The sequence below is a fragment of the Ambystoma mexicanum genome, chromosome 2p (genome assembly GCF_040938575.1).
Source record: "Ambystoma mexicanum isolate Mex_15411 chromosome 2p, UKY_AmexF1_1, whole genome shotgun sequence".
NCBI lineage: Eukaryota > Metazoa > Chordata > Amphibia > Caudata > Ambystomatidae > Ambystoma > Ambystoma mexicanum.
Window position 1 is genome coordinate 1,385,597,562 of NC_090923.1, and position 22,086 is coordinate 1,385,619,647.

Below are 22,086 nucleotides of genomic sequence, written 5' to 3' on the forward strand. Positions count from 1 at the left end.
ATAGATGGGGGAAGGGGCCTGGGTGGGGGAAGAAGGACAAGTTTGTAATTTGAACTGTAAAAGATCAATGAAGACGGGTAGGATGAGAAATCGAGAATTGGGAAGTGAATTAGAATAGTGGCATACTGGACAGAACGAGGGCAGTGGTCGAAGTGAGCGGGAACAGTCGGGAGCGGTGCTCGTATACTTTTTTAAATTACCTTGTACAGCTCCTATACTTTTATTTTAAAAAGAAACCGTTCCGGAATGGTTTTCTTTTAAAATAAAAGTGTAGGAAGAAGTTGAAACTTTCACTTTCAGTGCACTGCACTGAACGTTCCCTTAAACAGCAGGTGCAAGTGTTTGGGGGAGGGGGGTATTGTGTGTTGGAGGGGTTGTGGCAATGGGGTTTGTGGGAGCAGGGGCAGGCCAGCAGGGAACATAGGTCCACTACTTCTTTTCGTACACTTCGACCACTGAACGAGGGAATAGTATACAGAAGGGTAGCAGTGAACACTAAGTGCTAGCATTAGAAGGCAGACGGGTAGAACAAGGGTAATAGAATTTATTTTGAAAGAAGGTATGGGAAATTGGGAACGGGAATGAAGCGTAGAGGAGTGAAGCGGTACTGGGCAATGTGTACTATGGATAAAGGCACCGAAAAAAGTGTCTGGGGAAAGTGTACTGTGAAACATAAACAAAGTAATGGCCATGGGTAGAGAGGGAAATGTATATGGAGGGTCGGGCTTAACCAGCATGGTCCTCAGGACACTGAAGGTGGGGGAGTTCTTAAGAAGCCACACCCGGCGTAGACATTCTGTGGTGTGGTGGAGAAACGGAGCACCTGTAAACTCCTTGGCTTTATGCAATAAAGCTTGCTGTGGCATTTTGACTTCCACCTTGAAAACTGGTCTTGACTCTTTATTCCAGGGAACCTCCTGGAGGTCTGGGGGTGGGGGGCGAATGGTTTGAAGGAGGTAAGAGTGCCAGTGTGTTTGGGGAGGCACAGTTGAGGGATGACCCCCCCCACACCCCGAAAGGGTCAGTCACACAGCACAGCAGAAGTGCTAGCAGCCAATTGTGGTAAAATACCCTGAAGTGATTGGATCAAACACACGACAAGGTCAGACATGCCCATGAAGCCGAGAGACCAGAGACCAAGCGTGAGAAGGCAGAGATGCAGACCGGAAGCGAGAGACCCGCGCAGCCTGTGCTCCTTATCTGATGTCATATCCCATATTTTAGTTTTCCTGGAGTAGGGGACAGAGGGTATTGTCGGGGGAAATGGGGTACATGTCATCAAGGTTTGAGTGACAGAGTAGTGTCCTGAAGTTGGGGGTTGGGGAGTCCACTCGATTTCCTTTCCTTTGTCCCTTTTCCTAGGCACAGCCCCTTCTCGAAATATCCATAAACTCCCGGCTGCACTCCTTCCTCCACTGCCCTCAAGTCAGAGCCCTCCCCTGCCCGCCACACACCATAAACACCGGCAAATATGACCTTCTCCCGACTTCCTCCCCATCTGGAGACACGGGAGGAGGGGTGGGTCAAGGGTGTTTGTTCCCACAGCTGACGAGTGGACGCTTCCTGGCGGACGAGCAGAGACACAATGCCGCGTGGGACGTTCAAAGCGCCTTTTGGGAAGGAGATCAGAGGCGGGGAGGGGCAGCGGGAGAGCCCCCCCCCGCAAAGCGGGACAGGGCAATCGCATTTTATGGCACAATCCGCTCTCCTCTTTCAAGCTTCAGGATCCGTTTGATTCCCTGACCCTAATTTAGGTTTACCCCTGTAATCACGGGGCCTATTGTTCGCGAGGCGACTCGGGGAACTGCAGATGGGCCGCTGTGGCCCTGGGCGCTGTCTGGGCCTGGGCAGGACCCGTGTTCCCTGTTGACCTAGAAGCGGAGGTGCCAGTATGAGGCTGGAAAGGCGGGTCAGACCGCGTGCCGTCCGTGTGGACAGGGGCACACGTACCAGGAGCGCCGCAACAAGGCGGGAGAAGGAGATGTAGGGTGACCGGATTTAAAAAGTAAACAACCTGGACAGGACAAATAATATAAAAGTAGGACTAACGCTTGAAAGTGGCTGTCAAGGCACTACACTTAAGTAGATTTTGTAGGAGAAGGGTGGTTAAGTGTTACTGTTCAAATAAACATATGTAATAATTAATGTATCACAAACGAACACTATCTTAAACTGAGAAATGCAGCATTTCTTCTGTACGAGATTGTGCATTCCTGCCTGCTGGCTATGAAGACCTACTACAAAAATCGGGACCTCTGCAGTTTCCATTGTTATGTTATGTTATGTTAAAGGTACTTATATAGCGCACTGTCACCAACGGAATTGGTCCCCAGGCGCTCTGGCGGATCTGTAAACAAGAAGGAGGATGGGTAGAGTTAGTCGGGAGGAGGGGCGAAGGAGAGTGGAAGAGGTGGTGTGCTGTTGTCGGCTTCAACTCGGTTTACAACGAGTGCTGGGCTGTGGTACAAGTATCGGATCGGGCGAGACCTCTTGTGCTGTAGGTGCTTTTTATGTGTTGTTGATGCAGTGTGGTAAAGTGCGTGCGGATTGCTGGGAGAGAAATGGTTATGTGAGTTTTATGTGGGTTGAGTATGGAGAGATTTGAAGGTTGGGTTAGTGGGGTCTGTATCCTGATTCTGATACTTCTGGTTCCGTTTGAGCTGTATCCCTGTGGGTGGGGTTGTTGCTGGGTCCTTATAGGCCGTCTCGCTGTGGTGTGTGATGGTGTGGCGCGGACCCAGCTGTATGGGAACATAATCTTGAGAAAGGGGGATAGGGCACCAAATACTGGGACAGTCCTGGGAAAACCCGGCACGTCTGGTCACCCTATAGGAGAGGGGAGGGGAGCGTATGGCGATCGGGGAGGGTACCTGTCCGGACCCTTCAAATGCTGGCAGAGGGGCTAACTTCGGAGACTGTAGGTGGAGTTGCAAAATTACTGGGTTGTGGGAACTCGTGTCAAGTTAGCAACGCAATGTAAAATTGAATGCTCAACAAGCGACAAGGACACTCTAAACATGAAGGATTGAAGAAAAAAATGCACATTTCTAATTGGTACTTACCTGCAAGATAATGCTGTGATTGGGTGGGATGAAATGAGTTGCCTGGGATCACATACTTTGGTTAAGCAGAGAGGCAAGGATTTGAACCATATACCATATACCTTCCAAGCTCTAGATAGTAAAACTATTTGGTTTAGCTTTCAAGAACCAAAATAAAACAGTATTATAAAGTTGTCTTGCAAAGTACACAAAGCAACATTGCAATATGTAAAGCCGAATATAAACGTGTTGAGCCAAAGGGTGAGTGCTGGCTGGCAATGGCCAACAATAAGCAAACATAACTTACTCCATGGCAAAGTCCCTCCACGTGTATTGCAACACTGCTGGTACGTGCAGCACCGGGCCATCACAGGTACACAATCCCTACTGATAAGCACTGTGCCATGTCGCCACGTGTATAAAATCCCCACTAAGCAGTACTGGCAATGTTCACGCGTAGAGCAGCCCTACTGAGAAACACTGTCACTGTTAAGGCATGCTGGCAATATCCAATCCTGTGCCAATCAGCCCTCCTGAGAAAGGCTGTAAATACTGAGGAGTCCTAGGAGTGTTCTATCACTTATATAGCAGCACTATCACTGCTGATGAGTGCTGGCAATGTCAAACCACATGTATAGCAGCTCTCCTGAGAAACACTCACCACTGAGGAGTGCTGGCAATGTCCATGTACATGTATAGCATCCTTGCTGAGAATTACTGTCACTGCTAAGGCATGCTTGCAATGCCCAAACACTTGTATAGCAGCCCTCCACAGAAATACTGTCACTGCTAAGTCATCAGAAGGCTTTTTTCCCCAGTAAGCCACAAACCGCCACTCGCTTCGGTGATTTTTGAGGAGAGGACCTTCACCCACTCACGTTTCGGTCGTCAAGCCACACTGAGTCTCTCAGTCGGGAATCGTAGAGAGAGACAGCCGCTTCCAACAACCTTCCTTATGTTCAATGTCAGGAGCTGCTAAGTGGTACTGGCAGTGTCCAATAATGTGTATAGCAGCCTTCCGGAGAAACACTATCATTGCTAAGGTGTGCTGGTAATATCCAATCATGTGTTAGCAGCCCTCCTGAGAAACAAATAAACAGAGACTATCGGTGCGACTATTCACAAACGCGCTATGACCACTTAGGTACAATGAAACGGCAAGCTGCGCAACCAATTCCACGGGGTCTACCCATAAAGTTCCCCAGTAAAATTAAGCAAATATAAAGTAGGTAAGGCTAGTCGCGCTCTGCCTTAATGTTGGTCAATTATCAAGGTACATTTCTGTGTGAAAATGGTCTGAATAATGTCCTAAACATATCTGATGATATTTGATTGTATCATGTAGTCAGCCGACACGTGTTTCGACCTCAGTCGTTTTCAAGGCCTTAAACTGGATACATCTGTCTGTTAGTCCAAGAAGGTGGCACTCTGCTTATGTAAAAAGACCCTCTTGGCGAGTAATGAAGGGTTCTTCCCCCAGAGAAAATTAGAATGTTATCTTGTCAGTAGAAGCTGCAATAGGTTGTGGGACTCCTAGTAAAGGGGTCAATTCCTGTATTTGCTCCTGAGAAACAATGTCACTGCTGAGGAATGCTAGCAATGTCCAATCACGTGTATAGCAGCCCTCCCAAGAAACAGTGTCACTGCTAAGATGTGCTACAATGTCCTATCACGTGTATAGTAGCCCTCCCTCCTTAGAATCTCTGTCACTGCTAAGGCGTGGTGGCAATGTCCAATCACATGTATAGCAGCAGCCCTACCGAGAAACAATATCAGTGCTGAGGAGTGATGGCAATGTCCCATCACGTGTATAGCAGCTCTCCTGAGAAACACTGTTACTGCCGAGGAGTGCTTGGAATGGCCAATCACGTGTATAGCAGCCCTCCTGAGAAACACTGTCACTTCTAAGGCCTGCTGGCAATGCCCAATCACTTGTATAGCAGCCCTCCAGAGAAGAAATGTCACTGCTAAGGTGTGCTGGCAATATCCAATCACATGTTTAGTAACCCTCTAGAGGAACAATGTCACTATTAAGGCATGCTGGCAATATCTAATCAAATGTATAGCAGCCCTCCCGAGAAACAATTTCACTACTTAGGTGTGCTGGCAACATCCAATCACGTGTTTAGCAGCCCTCCTGACAATCTCTGTAGCCTCTCTGGCTCCCTCTGGTAAAACATTTTTTAGCCCCATTGCGATTTCTGAATTTAGATGCATTAATGCCCACTGTGATTTTCAAATTTAGCCCTACTGTTATTTTCGAATTTAGTTGCATTAATGCCTACTGTGATTTTCAAATTTAGCCTTACTGCGATTCTCGAATTTAGTTGCATTAATGCCCACTGTGATTTTCAAATTTAGCCCCACTGTGATTTTCGAACTTAGTTGTTTCAATGCCCCTCAGTAAACTCCGAACTCAGGTGTTTCTCTGACATGTTGCAAATTCAAATCTAGCCTGCTATTCTGTCTTAAATCTAGTTGCATTCCGCTTACTGCCCTGTTCAAATTTAGATGCTCTCAGCCCTGTTCCCTGCTTCGAATTAAGATGCATTCTGTCATGTTGCTAACCCTCTATAGTTAATAGCCCAGACCACCTTATGGTCATTTACTGATTATCATGACTATGGCCATTTACTGACTACTTCTGATTGTGCTGTGCCTCTGGTCGCTAACAGACCACATCTGGTCCTGCTTTGTGCCTTTTGATCGCCTACAGACCACAGTTGGGCTGGTGTTGTGCCGTATGGTCGCACGTATGTTAGGCCGTTGCTCACAGACCACCCATGATTGTGTTGCGCCTTATGGCTGTTTATAGACCACGTTTGGATAACCCGTGTCGTGCCTTATGGTTGCTTACAGACTACATTTGGACTTGTGTTGTGTTACTTGGTCGCTTACAGACCACTTTTGATTGACCTGTGTTGTGCCTTTTGGTCTCTCACAGACCATACTTGATTGTGTTATAGACCACATTTGATTGACCTGTGTTGTGCCTTATGGTCGCTTACAATCCACATCTGATTGAGTCGTGCCTTATAGTCGCACTGTACTATCTCCTAACACGTTCCAAGAGTACCATTTATTTGAAATCTTCAACTCCTGCATATTAGCAACGCTACCTACACCATGTATTGGTGCCTAACTACTCTCCTTCACCTATTGTACATTTACACTAGTCGCTGGTCCAGTCAACTTGACCTACATACCAACCAAGACACATATACTAGCATACGCAAGGTAACTATTACCCTCACCTCATGGTCTAGTAGCATGACATCTGTAAACCCGTACCTGGATGATCCAGCACTCTGGATACGCCACGTTGCCACCAGACCAACACCGAACCAACCTTGCACTACTATTAATAGAAACCTCAGATTAAACTCTAGAACTATCTCACCCACCTCTCTATGCTCTTACCACCCTAGCATTTCAACCAGAAACTCTAGATTAAGAGCCCGACTGTGGGCTAAAAAAAAACAACTGCGCTCCTGCAATAGTGTCAAACATCTGCATACAGACCACAACCTTGCCAATCGGGCTAATGATTCAGATAACAAGCCACCCCTTATCCTCTTGCATGACCAACCTATACCACCAGAAAACATCCCTACGAAAAACAAACTCATTAAAGCAGCTTTGGTGAATGCTAGGTCTCTCCCTGCCCATGCTTTGGATATCGCTGACTTTATAACTCATGAAAAGCTTGATCTCCTAGCGGTCACGAAAACCTGGCTTAATGATGCCTCCGGTCCTTCTCTGGCCCTTGCCATACCTAACTATTATGACATTATAAGATGCGACAGAAACACCAATCAGACGAAGGGAGGTGGACTCGCCCTCATATTCAGAAATACCTTTGACATTAGAGTCATCCAGGACGTTCAAATCCCCTCTGCTGAATCTCTATCCATCAAACTACCTCTATCACCTAACCACACAGCAACAATGCACCTTATCTACCGACCACCAGGACCCATTTCTTCTTTTATAGAGGACATTGCATCACTCATAACCACGGACACTAAACCTAATTCACAAACTATCCTACTCAGGGATTTTAATCTTGGTTTTAACGACCCCAAGAATACTAACGCCCATGATCTAGCCAACACCCTATCTGACTTGGGCCACACACACATTATTCATGAGCCCACTCATATCAAAGGTAGAACATTGGACTGGCTCACTCACCTCAACTGCTCTATTGACCTCCTATCCAATGACCCATGCATCTGGTCGGATCATCATAAAATAACCTTCTCTATCAAAGCCAACACTCACCACACGGCTCCCATCATCGCCCCAGCCACCAGCACGAGAAACGAGAAAGACATTACACCTGACAAACTCCTACCAATATTACTCCCCATCTTGAACAATATGGACTCAGACGCCGACCCCACAGTTTTAGTGGATATCTACAATCAGGCAATTCTCAAAGCACTGAACACCATCGCCCCCCTAAAACTGCGGAAACCTAAACCACAGCGCCACCTTAATACTTGGTTCACACCACAGCTAAGAGAACTACGCAAAATCAAGAGAACTGCTGAGGCATACGGGAAAAAGTGCCCCTCAGCAACCAACAAGATTGAGCTAACCCTAGCATCCACTAGTTACAAAGAAGCCATTCTTCTTGCCAAAAAAGACACCTACAACAAAAGGATTACGCAAGCAGAATCCAACACAAAAGAACTCTTTAAGATTCTAAAAGAATTAGAATCCCTTATTGCCCCTATTGACAAATGCGTTACTGACGCACTATGGTGCAGTAACATTCAGAAAGCCTTATTAGATAAAATAGCCCACCTACAATCTAAAATCAATGCTAAAAAATCCCTGCTACTAGCTGACCCTGACTACAAGCAACTACCTAACAAAGCACCCACCTTCAAGCCAACTTGTAAGCCATTCAGTTTTTCACCCCTCTCAATCTGGGAAGTAGAAAACATCATCAGGAAACTTAAACCGTCTAACTGCCAAGGTGATGCCTGTCTTGCCCCGATTATCAAAGCAGCAGCACACGATCTGGCACCATTTATCACCAATTTTATCAATACCTCCTTCAAAACCAGAGTAGTGCCTGATAACCTAAAAGACGCGTGGGTCATTCCACTACTCAAAAAACCTACTCTTGACCCAGCCAACCCTTCTAACTACAGGCCGATAACAACCGTACCTTTTTTATTAAAAATACTGGACAGAGCAGCCTATCTACAAATACAGGCTTACCTAGAATCGAACAATCTCCTGGGACTAAGGCAATCCGGCTTCCGACCTAGACACGGCACGGAAACTGCATTAATTGATCTAACTACCCAGATCCAAATCCTAAAAGACAATGGCAAACTTGCACTCCTCTTACTGCTTGTCCTGTCAGCAGCTTTTGATTTGGTTAACCACCAAACACTCTGTCACCACTTGAAAACTGCTGCACACTTTTCAGACGCAGCCACTGCCTGGATCAGTTCCTTCTTGGCGAATAGAACCATGAGGGTCTTCTCTCCCACAGATTCAGCTGAACCCTCACCAGTACCCTGTGGAGTCCCACAAGGCTCTTGTGTGTCCCTAACACATTAAAATGTATTCACAAAGCCCCTCTTTGATATCCTTGACTATCTGGGTGTCACGTATACCAATTATGCGGATGACACCCAGATACTCATTCCTATCTCGGGTAACTATGAAACAGACAGCAAAACCCTCGATGAAATATACTCAGTAATACAAGCATGGATGGCACATCATGGACTTTGTCTCAATGATGAAAAAACTAAGCTGATCATCCGTGGCACTCACGCCAAACTCAAAAATCTTAGCTCTGCGTTCAAATCTTTCACTATAGATGGTAATCTCATCCCCGTTTCAAATAATACTAAAACTCTTGGCATCTACATTGATGCCACCTTATCCGTTTCCAAACAACCAATGCAGTAGCATCATCAGCCGCCTACACTTGCAAATTGATCACTGCATGTAGGCCATTCATCTCCTCACCCAACAGCTTTACTCTTGCTAGAGCATTAGTAGTCCTGTCCAAAATAAACTATTGTAATGCCCTTTACTTAGGCACTAGTCACAAAAATATCAACACACTGCAAGTAATTCAAAATCATGCCATCAGGGCTGCCCTTAGCATCCCAAAAAATCGCATATCTCTGAAACTAGGCGCAATCTACACTGGCTCCCAGTAGAGCACAGAATATCCCTCAAAACTCTGGCCCTCACACACAAAGCTAGGGCCAACCTTACACCAGCCTACCTAACCAACCAATTTACACCTCATACATCAACAAGACCTCTCAGAGCAGCTCAAGCTAACACTATGTCCATACCGAGATTTAAACTCCATAATTCGGGAGGAGCTAGCTTCCCCGTACAAGCTTCTAAACTATGGAACACACTCCCCGCGCTCCTTAGGTCAGAACCCTCATTTAACCTATTCAAACGCAACATGAAGAGCTGGCTTCACAACATGGACACGATGACAGCCCAACCTTCCAGAACCTAGAACTAACGTCTACTGACGGTACTTTTGTAATTATTGTACTTATTTCAGACTATGCATGTATATATCTGTTATACTAGTTTGTACCTAACTGTAACTATTACGTGTAGACTATGTTTGTATGTATCTGTGATACTAAGTATTTATCAATCTGCAACTGTAAATGTAACCCTTGATTTCTGCACTCAACTGTAACCAGATCTAACCTATGCGCCCGTATGCCCCCGGGCCTGGCTGCGCTTTATAAATAAATAAAATAAATAAATAAATAAAATAAACTGCAAGGCGTGCTGGCAATGTCCAATAATGTGTATATCAGAAGCCCTCCCGAGAGACAATGTCACTGCTGATTAGTGCTGGCAATGCCCAATTACGTGTATAGCTGCCTTCCCGAGAAACACTGTGACTGCTAAGGTATGCTATCAATGTCCAATCACTTGTATAGCAGCCCTCCAGAAAAACACTGTGACCAGTGGAGTAACTTTGCTGAAAATGTTGGGGGGACATGACATCTGAAGAAAAGGTGCCCGAGCCAAATGAATGGGGACAAAATGGTGTGCCATGAAAGTTGGGGGGGGGACAAACACTCCTGTCGCCCCCTAAAATTACGCCCATGACTGTCATTGCTAAGAGGTGTTGGGAATGTCCAATCACATCTATAGTAGCCTACCCAAGAAACACTGTCCCTGCTAAGGCTTGGTGGCAATATCCAATCACGGGCATAGTAGCCCTCCAGAGAAATACTGTCACTTCAGAGAAGTGCTGACAATGTCCAATCACGTGTATAGTAGCCTTCCCGAGAAACAATGTCAGTACTAAGGCGTGCTGGCAACATCCAATCACGTGTGTAGCAGCGCCCCCCTCACCGAGAAACACTGTCACTGCTGAGGAGTGTTAGTAGTGTCCAATCCCGTGTATAGTAGCCCTCCAGAGTAATACTATCACTTCTAAAAAGTGCTGGCAATGTCCAATCACGCGTGTACCACCAGCATTCCCGAGAAACACTGTCACTGCTAAGGCGTGCTAGCAATGTCCAATGACTTGTATAGGAGCCCTCCCAAGAAACACTATCACTTCTAGGACGTGCTGAAACGTCTTATCACATGTATAGCAGCCCTCCTGAAAAACACTGTTACTGATAAGGCATGATGGCAATGTTTAATCACGTGTATATCAGCCCTCCTGAGAAACACTGTCACTTCTAAGACCTGCTGGCAATGCCCAATCACTTGTATAGCAGCCCTCCAGAGAAGAAATGTCCCTGCTGTGGGGAGCTGGGAATGTCCAATCACGTGTACAGTAGCCCTTCTTAGAAAAATTGTTAATGCAAAGGGGTGCTGGCAATGTCCAATCACGTGCATAGCAGCCCTCCTGAGAAGCACTGTGGCTACTGAGAAGTGCTGGCAACACCCTCTCACATGTATAGCAGTCCTCCTGAGAATCTCTGTCACTGCTAAGGCGTGCTGGCAATGTCCAATCACGTGTATAGCAGCAGCCCTCCTGAGAAACAATGTCAGCTGAGGAGTGCTGGTCAAGTCCCATTGGGTGTATAGCAGCCCTCCTGAGAAACACTGTCACTGGTGAGGAGTGCTAGGAATGCAAAGTCAGATGTATATCCGCACTGCTGAGACACACAGTCACTGCTCACTATTGAGAAGTGTTGGCAAAGCCCAAGCACATGTACAGCAGCCCTCCTGAGTGAGAAACACTGTAATTGCTGAGGAGTGCTAGTAATGTCCAATCGTGTGTATAGCAGCTCTGCTGAGAGACACTGTCAGTGCTGCAAAGTGTTGGCAATGTCCAATCACGTGTATTGTTGCCTTCCTAAGAAACACTGTCACTGCTATGACGTGCTACAATGTCCTATTACATTTATAGCAGCCTTCCCGACAAACACTGTTACTGCTAAGGCGTGCTGGCAATGCCCAATCACATGTATAGCAGCCCTCCAGAGAAGAAATGTCCCTGCTGTGGGGAGCTGGGAATGTCCAATCATGTGTTACGCAGCTCTGCTGAGACACACGGTCACTGCTCACTGCTGAGAAGTGTTGAAAATGTTGCCCTATCACGTGTATAGCAGCCTTCCCGAGAAACACCGTCACTGCTGAGAAGTGCTGATGCCGTTCCATCACCGTAGCAGCTCTACTGTGCAATGCCCTATGTTTTCATCACATGTATGGAATCACTACCGAGCAGTGAATATTGTTATGGGGGCGGGGGCATCCCACGCTTGTAAATGGCCCTGCAGGCAGGCTCTCTGCCTCGCTCGCTACACACAGGAAATACACAGGGGAGGCAGGGTCAGATAGCATGGACTCCCTGCCGCTTTTATAAGAGGCACCAGGTGGTGGGGCCACGTGTGCCTAACACCTGACACGGCACGAGCTCAGGATAGGCTTTAGTTCCAACATCCCATGCCAGGGGTATAAAACAAAATAACGACCAACATAACAGCCTTATATGCATTCCATTAGCCATACACATATTTACATGGAAGTGGACACTGGCGTTCACTTTGACTGTGGCCAGTTGAAGCCCACTAGAAAGGTGGGAGCATAGCATCCAGGGCCACCACTGTCCACTGGGGCACCCGGAGACACACACGAAAGGGGTGACATTTGAATTAGTCTTTGAACAAACTGTCCCTAGACCGCGTGCAGGCAAAGTCGCACCCGTATTACCGGGGGCCACATCTTCTCTGCGGTATCAGTCCTTGGAAAACGGGAGTCCCCGACAACCCATAGTGTCAGCACGATGTTGGGGATGGCTGTTGGCAGCACACGGGCTATTCTGTTGTTGTGGTAGCAAACAGTGGGAGGCAGGGACGACCCCAGCAAGGAGACCACTGTGTTGGTCTCAGGAATCTGCCCTTCCAACATGCAGGTGACGGCACTCCTTTGCTTCTACCCCTTCCAGGCACACAGGAATGAGGACCTGCTCCCGGCCTGCGCTGCACAGCAGGACCCCAAGGATAGGCAGTGCGGTAGAGAAGAACGTTCCAGGCTCTCCGGCCTGCTTTCAGGTAGGTCCTTGTTGCTATGGCCAACGGTTGTCAGCCATCGTCTGGGCCAGGAGTCAGTAATGCGAGGCAGACAACTGCTTGTATTTTTCTCAAGATTAGACATTTTATTAAAGAAAAAGTTGGCAAATAAATCCTCCCTTCCCCTACTCTTATCAGGGAATTCCCTACCTAGTCTTAAGACTAAGGGAATAACTCCTAGCATAGATAAACTGGCCCTCACATGAAACAACACAACATTCAAAGGTAATCCTAGACAACATAAAAGAATGAACAATAATTAAGCAGTATTTTGGATGACCTTCACCTGTCCTGGGTAAATCCCTTCCCCAGGGTTTTCCCAGCATCAACTTCCCAAATGTTCAAAGGAAAAGAAAAGCCTCAAACCAGTTCTTTTCAGTTCTTCAAAATGTTCAAAAGTAAATAAAAGTCTTAAACCAGTGCTAAGTCAACACAAATGTTCATCAAACAAAAATCCAATGGTAGCCATGTCTCGGCTTTCAATTCCAGCCAAGAAAATAGCCCCTATGGTATAGTTCAAAGAATATGCTAGCTTCTTCTTCTACAACGTTACAGTTGGTTAGGACCTCTGCAGTATATTTGGAATAATTGTCAGGATGCTTCCCTTTGGGTTGTTGCTTTCCTCTTGACAACCACCCTTCCACTACTGTTACAGTGGGAACAGTCTTCCTTGTTCCACAGTATGCCACTACTTCAACCAACTTCAATGTGACATCCATTGACAGTTTTATACACCACCACAGTTCAGGTACTTCTGCTTCAATTTTATACTTCTGAATTATGTGGCATATAAAGACAAGACACTTCAACCTCTACCGGTAGGCAAGACACTCTTCTTTGCTATGCTCCAAGAAAAGGGCAGCCTCTTTGCCTCTTGTGTCTGCATTACTGCCACAAGTATGATCTGCCTCTGGCCCAAGCCTAACTTTCTCTCAACTCCAGCAGTCTTCAGCATTACAGATTATTTTCCTGATCTTCTTTACAAGCACCCAGCACCCTTCAGCAGCTTTGTTCACACCTTCCTGGTTCCAGTAATGACCCAGAAGCTGCAGTGCCATACTTCCAGTTTCAGGTAACAACGCCACATTTGTATCAGAGGACACTGGACCTATAACAACCTTGCAGATCAGGTGGATAGATCTAAACTTGCAGCCCTGAAACGCAAGTGGAGAGCTGCAGAACGGAAGTGGCAAACCTCAGGCTCACCCTCTGACAAAATGGCCTGCCGCCTGCTCCAAAGGCAATACAGACTCTCCATCCGTACCAAAAAACCAGGCACGGGTATCCGGTGCATCCAACAACACGGCTGAGTCCTTTAAAATATGCAGGAAACTAGCTAACCCTTCTGCAGTCTCCTCCTCACCTTGTCCGTCCCAGGCCACCTGCAACGCAATGGCCATACACTTCACCATTAAAACTCTGGACATCCGGAGTACCCTTGCTATCCTGCCCAACCCCTCCTTCTCTCCCTTGTCTCCTATGGCCTATTCCCCTCCTTCCTCCTCGCTCTCCTCCTTCTCCCCTATCACACCTGAAGAAGTCACCAGAGTTGTCCTCTCCATGAAGGCCTCTTCCAAACAGGTTTCCCCTTGCTTCTCCAGAACCATCAAGGACAAAATTCTCTCTCTTGCCCCTGCACTCGCTGATTTCTGCAACCACTGTTTTGCCACTGGAGCGTTCTCATCCCTCCTCAAGCACTCCCTTGTGCGCCCCTCCTGAAAAAAACCTTCAGCAGACCCTACCTATCCAGCCAACTATCACCCTATATATATCACCCCCTACCTTGGGAAACTGCTGGAGAAGCTGGCCTTTACACACCAATCTGGATTCGGAGCATCCAGACGCACAGAAACTGCTCTTCTGAATACCCGTGAAGAACACCTTGCTTTCCTGGACTCTAACTCTCCAGCTGTCCTCATCCTACTCGATCACTCCTCTGCCTTCGATACAGTTAACCATTCCATCATCATAAAACGTCTCCATGATACATTTGGTATCTTGGAGCGGGCACTGGATTGGCTTCCCTCCTTGCTGACTGTTCCTCCCAAGTAATTTTGGGCACTTTCTCTGCACCTACTTCCTTCTCCACCTGTGGTGTCCCCCAGAACTCAAACCGCTCCCCCTGGCTCTTCAACACTTACCTTGCTCAGCTAGCACTCCTCATTTCTTCCTTCTCTGCAAACTTCCAGTGCTACACAGATAACACACAACTCTTTTTCAAACTTCATGCTGACCCTCTTGTATCGTCCATCATCCCTGGCTGCCTATCTGCCATCCAGTCCTGGTGTACTTCCAATGATCTCTGCCTCAATGCCATCAAGACTGAGATCATTCCCATTGGCACGCCTGCTCCCTCTTTTTTCCCCTCACTCTGGTCATCCCCATGGGCTCACCCCCTGCTCCTTCTTCTGAAGACAGAAACCTTGGAGTCACCGTTGCTCCTCTGTCTCCTTTCTCCCTCACACCCAGGACATTGCCAAGAAGTCCCACTTTCAACTCTCCCTTCTCAAATTAATTCTCCCTTTTCTCACTTTCTCCCAGAAGCTCAATGTTACCCAAGCCATGGTTCTCTCTAGGCTTCACTACTGCAATAGCCTTCTCCTGAATCTACCTTCTTCCCCTTTACGACCCCTCCAGCTAATCCAGAATAGGGCAGCAAGACTTATCCTTGGCCTTAAGCCCAGGGACTACATCTCTCTCCTGTCCTAAAAAGTCTTCACTGGCTCCTGGTTGCGGCACATATTAAATTCAAATCCCTCTGCATCATCCACAATGCTGTCTGGGGCCTGGGACCAGGCTATCTGCAACTTTCTCTTACTAAATACTCTCCCTCTAGACCTCTGCGATCCTCTAGCCCCAACTCTCTGTGTGTAAAGCGTTTCGCTAAAAAGAGGGTCGGAGGCCGATCACTTTCTTCAGCTGGCCCCCTCTTGTGGAACAGATTTCCCCTTCCTCTTCGTCTTGAGCAGGTCTTCCTCAAAATCCGGAAGCTCCTCAATACTTTACTCCACACCACCTCCTTCCCTTCGTCCCTCCTCTGTTAATCTCACAGTCGCTGTGATTGTCACCAGACCCCTTGTGTATTCCTTTGGGGACCTGGCCTCCCATACCCAATCGCCCCAGCCTTTGCCTACCTCTCAGCATTGCCTCAGCACCCACCGGCCTCACTCCTCTAGGCTTGCACTTTCTACCCAATGTGGCTCCAGGCCGCATAGCACTTACCATACTATGCACTTCACCTCAAGACCTTCCTCTTTTCTTCTGCCTTCGCTCCCCCTCTCCCCTGCTGATCTGTTCTCTCTTGGCACCGTGCACCTGGCCACCCTCTGTCTTTTGGGCCCAGGTACCTTCTCATCCTGTCACCCTCCCGCACTGCCTCCGGGCCACCCCTTGCACTGGGGTCTGTATCTGTACCCATACAGCCCCCCCTTTTTCTTCCTGCACTTATCGGACCTACCCTGTCTGCTGCCTTAAACCTAGCAGTTGCAAATTGCTGGCTGCATTACCACTGTTTGTTGCCTTTATTATTTATTTATTGTTATTTATCTGTTTCTCCTCTGCTTCGCACTTTCCACATCTCCCCCCTTCCTTGCACTTTTCCCCTCCCCCCCTCTCCCATGCGCTTGCGTGTTCTCAATGTCACTGGGCCTAGTAAGATCGCTGTTTTGTTCTCCCCTGTTCCCCTCCCTTGCCTTGTCGCGCTCTGAAACACTTGTGTACGAGCGCGATAGAAATAAAATATCAATCAATCAATCTGCTGCTCTCCCACGAGCACGGACATTCCAACACTTACCCCCAAACCCGCTCTTCTTGCTGCACTTGCACGTTCTGAATACTCACAAGGCATAGTAGGTTTGTCTTTTATCTTCCACTGTAATCATAGTTTTCAATCCCATGTTCCCTCCCTGTTGCCCTGTGGGCGCTTTGAAACAGAATTTACTTACTGCATAAGCACCTAATAAATGCAAAATAAATATAAATAAAATAAATACAAAATAAATAAGACTTTTTTCTTTATGGACAAGGTTTGCCTCTTGGCTTGGGTAATGCTTGTTCTTGTCGTCAGTACGACAACTTCTGGACTTAAGGAATAATTGTTTCGAATACTGCAGGTGAGCAGCTTGGCACTTGCATCCTATTCTTTCAGGCACTTGGCATTCTCTCCTTGCACTGTGTTGACTGGTGATTGTAATAGGGTGTGTGCTTTGCTTCCTACCACTCCATCCTTCCATCGCTCCTCTGTGTATTCTTGGCCATACACAAGCATCTGTGGTCTTTCCCAACATCCTGGTTCTCCTCCTTTCTCCTTGACCACCCTCTTCGGGCACAGTAGTTTTTTCAGTGTTATTGTTTTCATCTCGCCTTTCTGCAGGCCATCAGTTAATATATTTTATAGCTTGGTCTAACTGGCAGTAATTGTTCATCATATCAAGAGTCTTTATGTAGCTGTCTTCATAGGGAAATGTTGTTTGAGACATCCATCTCAATGTTACTGTTTTCCCTTGGAATCTTCCTCGGGTCGTGAACATGGATAGGTACATGAGGTATTGTGCTCTTGCTGCTGGTATTTCGGTTCCTGTGAACGTTCTGGAGGCACTCATGGCATAAGGATTAGTGAGCAGACATAGCAGCACTCCCCAGTGGTTTCTTTACATACTTTGGTCATGTGTCTATACCATATGTTGTTAGCACTCGAGCAGTGTCAGTGAGATATAGGTCCACCCCCCCATGTCTGTATCAGTACTGCGCTTACCTCTCCTTGCTGTGCTTACAGTGCTCCCCTGTTCCACCTGCTGGGGTTGGGGTAATGTTAGTAGAGGATACAGCGGTTTCACTAGGCACAAGAGCTATACGCCAAAAGAGAAATGCAACAACCCCACTTGGAAATAAGAGGCAAGACAAGATGATCATGTTTTAAATTACTCTTTCCATTTACCTGTGCTGCTGGATCCTTGTGCAGCTTGAAGATATTAGTTGCCCGCCTGAAATGCGCGAAAACTGTGCGTTATTGTATTAGTGTTGTATTAGTTCAAGCCTGTCATAGCAAAAACGAATAGCTGTTCCCACACAGTTCTAATTCTAGGGTATCTGAGCACTGCAAGGACAGACGGGTTTCCTCCTTTGAACTGTGGATAAGCTTGAGACAAATATGCTTTAAAAACCTGGTAGTACACACTAGGAGGTCGTGCTCGGGATCTGTTGGACCTTCTGATGAAGTGCACAAATTGGCTCTGGAAAGTATCAGGATGTGAATCATTGGGCAGCATGAAAAACTATGCAAGAAAACAGTTGCACTTTGACGAAGAATGTGTGTAGAGAGAAAAATAACAGACAATGGGCCTCATTATAAGTGTGGCGGTAAGGCAACAATGGTGCCGGTATCATTACTGGCACCGTTGCTACCGTACCGCCATACTACGAGTTCTGCTTGCGGGTTCCTTTGCAGCCACCAGGTCTTACCTGGTGGCCGTACCAGCACCCACAAACAGAACAGGACTGTAGCACTGGTACCGTTATTATTATTAACAGTACCTGTGCTACCACCTTCCCCATTCCCATTCAGCCCTATGGGGCCGAATGGGGATGGGGAGTCCTTTATTACCGTCACCCGCGAATGGGCAATTACCAGGTAGGCCAAATTCAACATGACCCAGTAATTGCCCATTCGTGGGTGCCGGTAAAATCACGGGTCCGATGGCAGCCGTGCCGGTGTTACAGGCACGGCTACCGCCAGCCTAGTAATGAGGCCCAGTGTACCCTCACTCTGGATGTGTAGGAAGTCCTTGCCCTAACTCTGCTGCCCGTGAGCGAGTAACCATTGGGTGTCCTCCACTCAGCAGTGCTGGTTCCAAAGTGTCTCCTTGCTCTTCTTGATGAGGATCATTGGCCTGGTCGGTCTCATTGCCAGGTGAGGCAACCACTTTCAAGGGCTTGATGCCACCTATATGATTCCAAGCCGTCTTCCCTACCAGTTTAACTGCTCGCTCAGTCACCTTTTCAGTATTATGTGGACCCGAGAACCGGGGTGCGTCCCAGCGCATGGTTAAATTCCTGAGGAGAACCTGGTCTCCGGGGTATACAGATGGAGGTTTAAGTGAGTCCTCTGTGCTTTCAACGCTGTTGCTTTCTTTGCTGACTTCAGGCCACTCCTGGTGTCGTTATATCTGGCATGAGATAAAAGAGGCACTAGCAATCAAGGAAATCGCATAACATAGTCATACATTTTTTGACCCAATAAATCTGCGGTGGTCTGCGCATCTTTCACTGCTCTAGTGGGAGGAGCCAGGGGAAGTTGGATGCGCCGTCCTGTTACCACCTCGTGTGGGGTTAAATGGTGGTCGGAGCCGGACTTGTTGCGCAATGCGAACAGGGCTAGGGGCAGACAGTGCAGCCAATTCTTGTTGAAGCTCGTTTTAGTCTTGTCTAGGGCCTCCTTAAGTAGGCCATTAAGGTGTTCACACATCCCGTTCGCTTGTGGGTGATTAGCACAAGAACATTTATGTTGGATGCCCAGCAGCGTTGTAATATGTTGGAACATCTCATTGGGCGAAGTGAGGGCCATTGTCAGACCGGAGGACCTCACACACGCCCCCTCGTGGGAACACTTTCCGGACCAGAAATGTTGCTGCTCTGAGGGCGTCAGGATGAGAACAGGGACCAACCTCGATCCAACAGGAACATGGACATACAACCACTATCATGTAGTGGTACCTTTGGCAGACTTGGGTCATGTCGACATAGTCGATGTGGAGGTGTTTGAATGGACCAACTGGGCGAGGTATGGTTCCTCTCTGAACTCTCAGTGTATGTCCTGCCGTAAACTGCTTACAAGTCAGACAATTACTCATGAATTCGGCCACGTGTTCCGCCAAGTTAGGACAGAATCATGTTTCTCCAATATGGGCGGCAAGCACCTCCTTCCCTGTATGTGCTGGATAATGTAGCTGTGTCAGTGCTGTGTGCAGTAATGCAAGTGGCATAACCACTTTCCCTGTGTTATTTTGCCCCCATAGGGCATCTGTTGGAGATACTGTACATCCCCTCTTAAGCCACAGGACCTTCTCCTTCCTGGGTGCAGCTCCCTGCAGCTCCATATTTTGTGTCGCTGGTAGGATATTGTATCCCTCCTTGAGTATCATTGTCCTTGCATAATCAAATGCGTGTGATAAAGCCTCCATTTCTAGAAGGTCCCCAAAATATGTGACGCATTTTGCTTCCGCGTCTGCTGCTTCATTTCCCCTTGAGACAGGGTCCTCCTTGTGTGTACTTGGCATTTTACTATTGCTAGTGGCTCTGGGGGATGTATGACGTCAACCAACTTGCCCAATAGAAGTGTGTGCTGCACCAGGGATCCATCAGCATGCCTGAAGACCCTCCTCATCCAACATGACAGCCCAGAATGCACTGTGGATGCCACGTTAGCTGAATCTGAATAAAATGTCACTTCCTTTCCCATGCTGCGCTCTAAGGCCAATATTAAGGCTACTATCTTTGCTGCTTGTGCTGAGTAATGTGTTGGCAGTCTTGCGCTTGTCACTACCTCAGTAGTTCCGTCTTCTCTCAATCTCACTACTGCTATTCCAGTATATCTTTGCCCATCTGTTTGGTCAATCGTTGATGACCCATCAATGTAGAGCATGTCTCCCCCCTCAAGTGCGCCCTCCTGTACTTTGCAAGTGTCGCTGAATTATTCTAGATTTCCTGTGCAGTCATGTGTTTAGTCACTGTCCTCTAGAACGTCAGCAAGAATTGTCGCCGGGTTAATAAGTCTGCATCTCGCTACCTTGAGGGCTGGGCTGGTTAGTAACACCTCATACCCCAATGCTCTTTGTGTTGTCAGTGTGCTCTTTGGTCTCTCCAATATTGCAAAGAGAGCATGCTCCACGTAAAGAGTCCCATGGTAATACTTGCTAATTTGTCCACTACAAATGCAGCGGCAACCAATGCTCTCTCGCATGGATGGTGTCCTCTCATTGCCGGGTTTAATTTCCCACTGTAGTAGGCTAGTGGCTTGTGCCCCAGGCTATTATTCTGTGTCAGTAACACTATCATTACCACCCCATTGGAGTTGGAGAACAGGAAGAATTCCTTTTGATAGTCTGGGATCCCTAACACCCGAGCTGTGCATATTTCTTCCTTAAGCTTGTTAAATGCTTCAGTCATTTCTGTTGTCCATTGTATTATTTTCTCCCCTTTATGTGCTTCTTTTAGTGCAGTTATAATGGTCTGGTAAATGTGCTGTAGTCTAATACCCATGTCCTGCAATAATTGCATAGTCCCAAGAATTGCTGCATCTCTCTTGCGGTTGTGGGTTTTTCTGTTTTACATATTGTCTCCACCCTCCCTGGCGTCACTCGTCGGCCATTTTGGGAGATCATCTGTCCAATGTACAGTACTTCTATCTGGCAATATTGCATTTTGGTCTTGTCCACCTTTTATCCCTTGACTGCGAACCCTGTCAGCATGTGTACTGAGTCATTTCTGCACTGTTCTTCTGTCTCGCTACTGATCAATATGTCATCTACGTACTGTACGACCGTGCTCTCCATCTGTACGTTGCCTAGGTCCATCTGAAGGACCCTGTTGAAGATGGACGGCGATTCACAGAATGCTTGAGGAACTCTTGTATGTTTCCACTTCGTATTTCTACATAGAAATAAGTCTTGGGAGTCTGGGTGTAGTGGTATAGAGAAGAAAGCATTCTTCAAATCTATGACCGTGAAACAGGAAGCCTCCTTTGGGAGGCTGCACAAAATTGTTGCTGTTTTGAAACCAAAGGATATTCTGCTTCGACAATATGATTAAGAGGGCGCAAGTCCTGTATAAAACATCACAGACCCGTCGCCTTTTTGACTGGGTACACGTTGCATGGTGATTCTGATGGTATTAGGATGCCTTGCTTCACTAGGACCGCAATGGTTTCATAGATACCTTTGTCTACCTCCCTTGAGAGTGGATACTGTTTTACTTGGGGTAGAATCACTCCTGGCTTCAGCTTGATCTTCACTGGTCCCACCCCCTTCAGAAGCGACACATCATAGGGACTAGTGGTCCATAAGATGCTGGGTACCTTGGGCAAATCCTCCTTGAGAATGGTTGGAGGTGCCTTCAGCGCAATCGCCATTCTCTGTCGTACCTCTCTGTAATGTATCCTCAACCAATATGTGACGCTCATTTCAAACATCACCTCATGGTCTGATCAGTTGTCCTTGAATAATTCTTCGTCTGTCACTGTGGTCAATCTGCATCCTTGCCATGGTCGCCCTGTATCATCTGTCCCATGCACTGCTATGCCCTCCTCTCCCATGATTACTGCCAAATTGTAGTGGCACTATGGTTCCTTCCTCTTCAGCTAATTGTATCTCTGGTCTGAACAAGTACTCATTTGGACAGTGGCGGCTGGTGAGTTTGAAAGCTGGTGGGGCGTAAATTTCCCAGGGCGAATATAGTCGCGAGCGCGCGCAGCGCGCGAGCCCACCCCCCCCAAGGAGGGT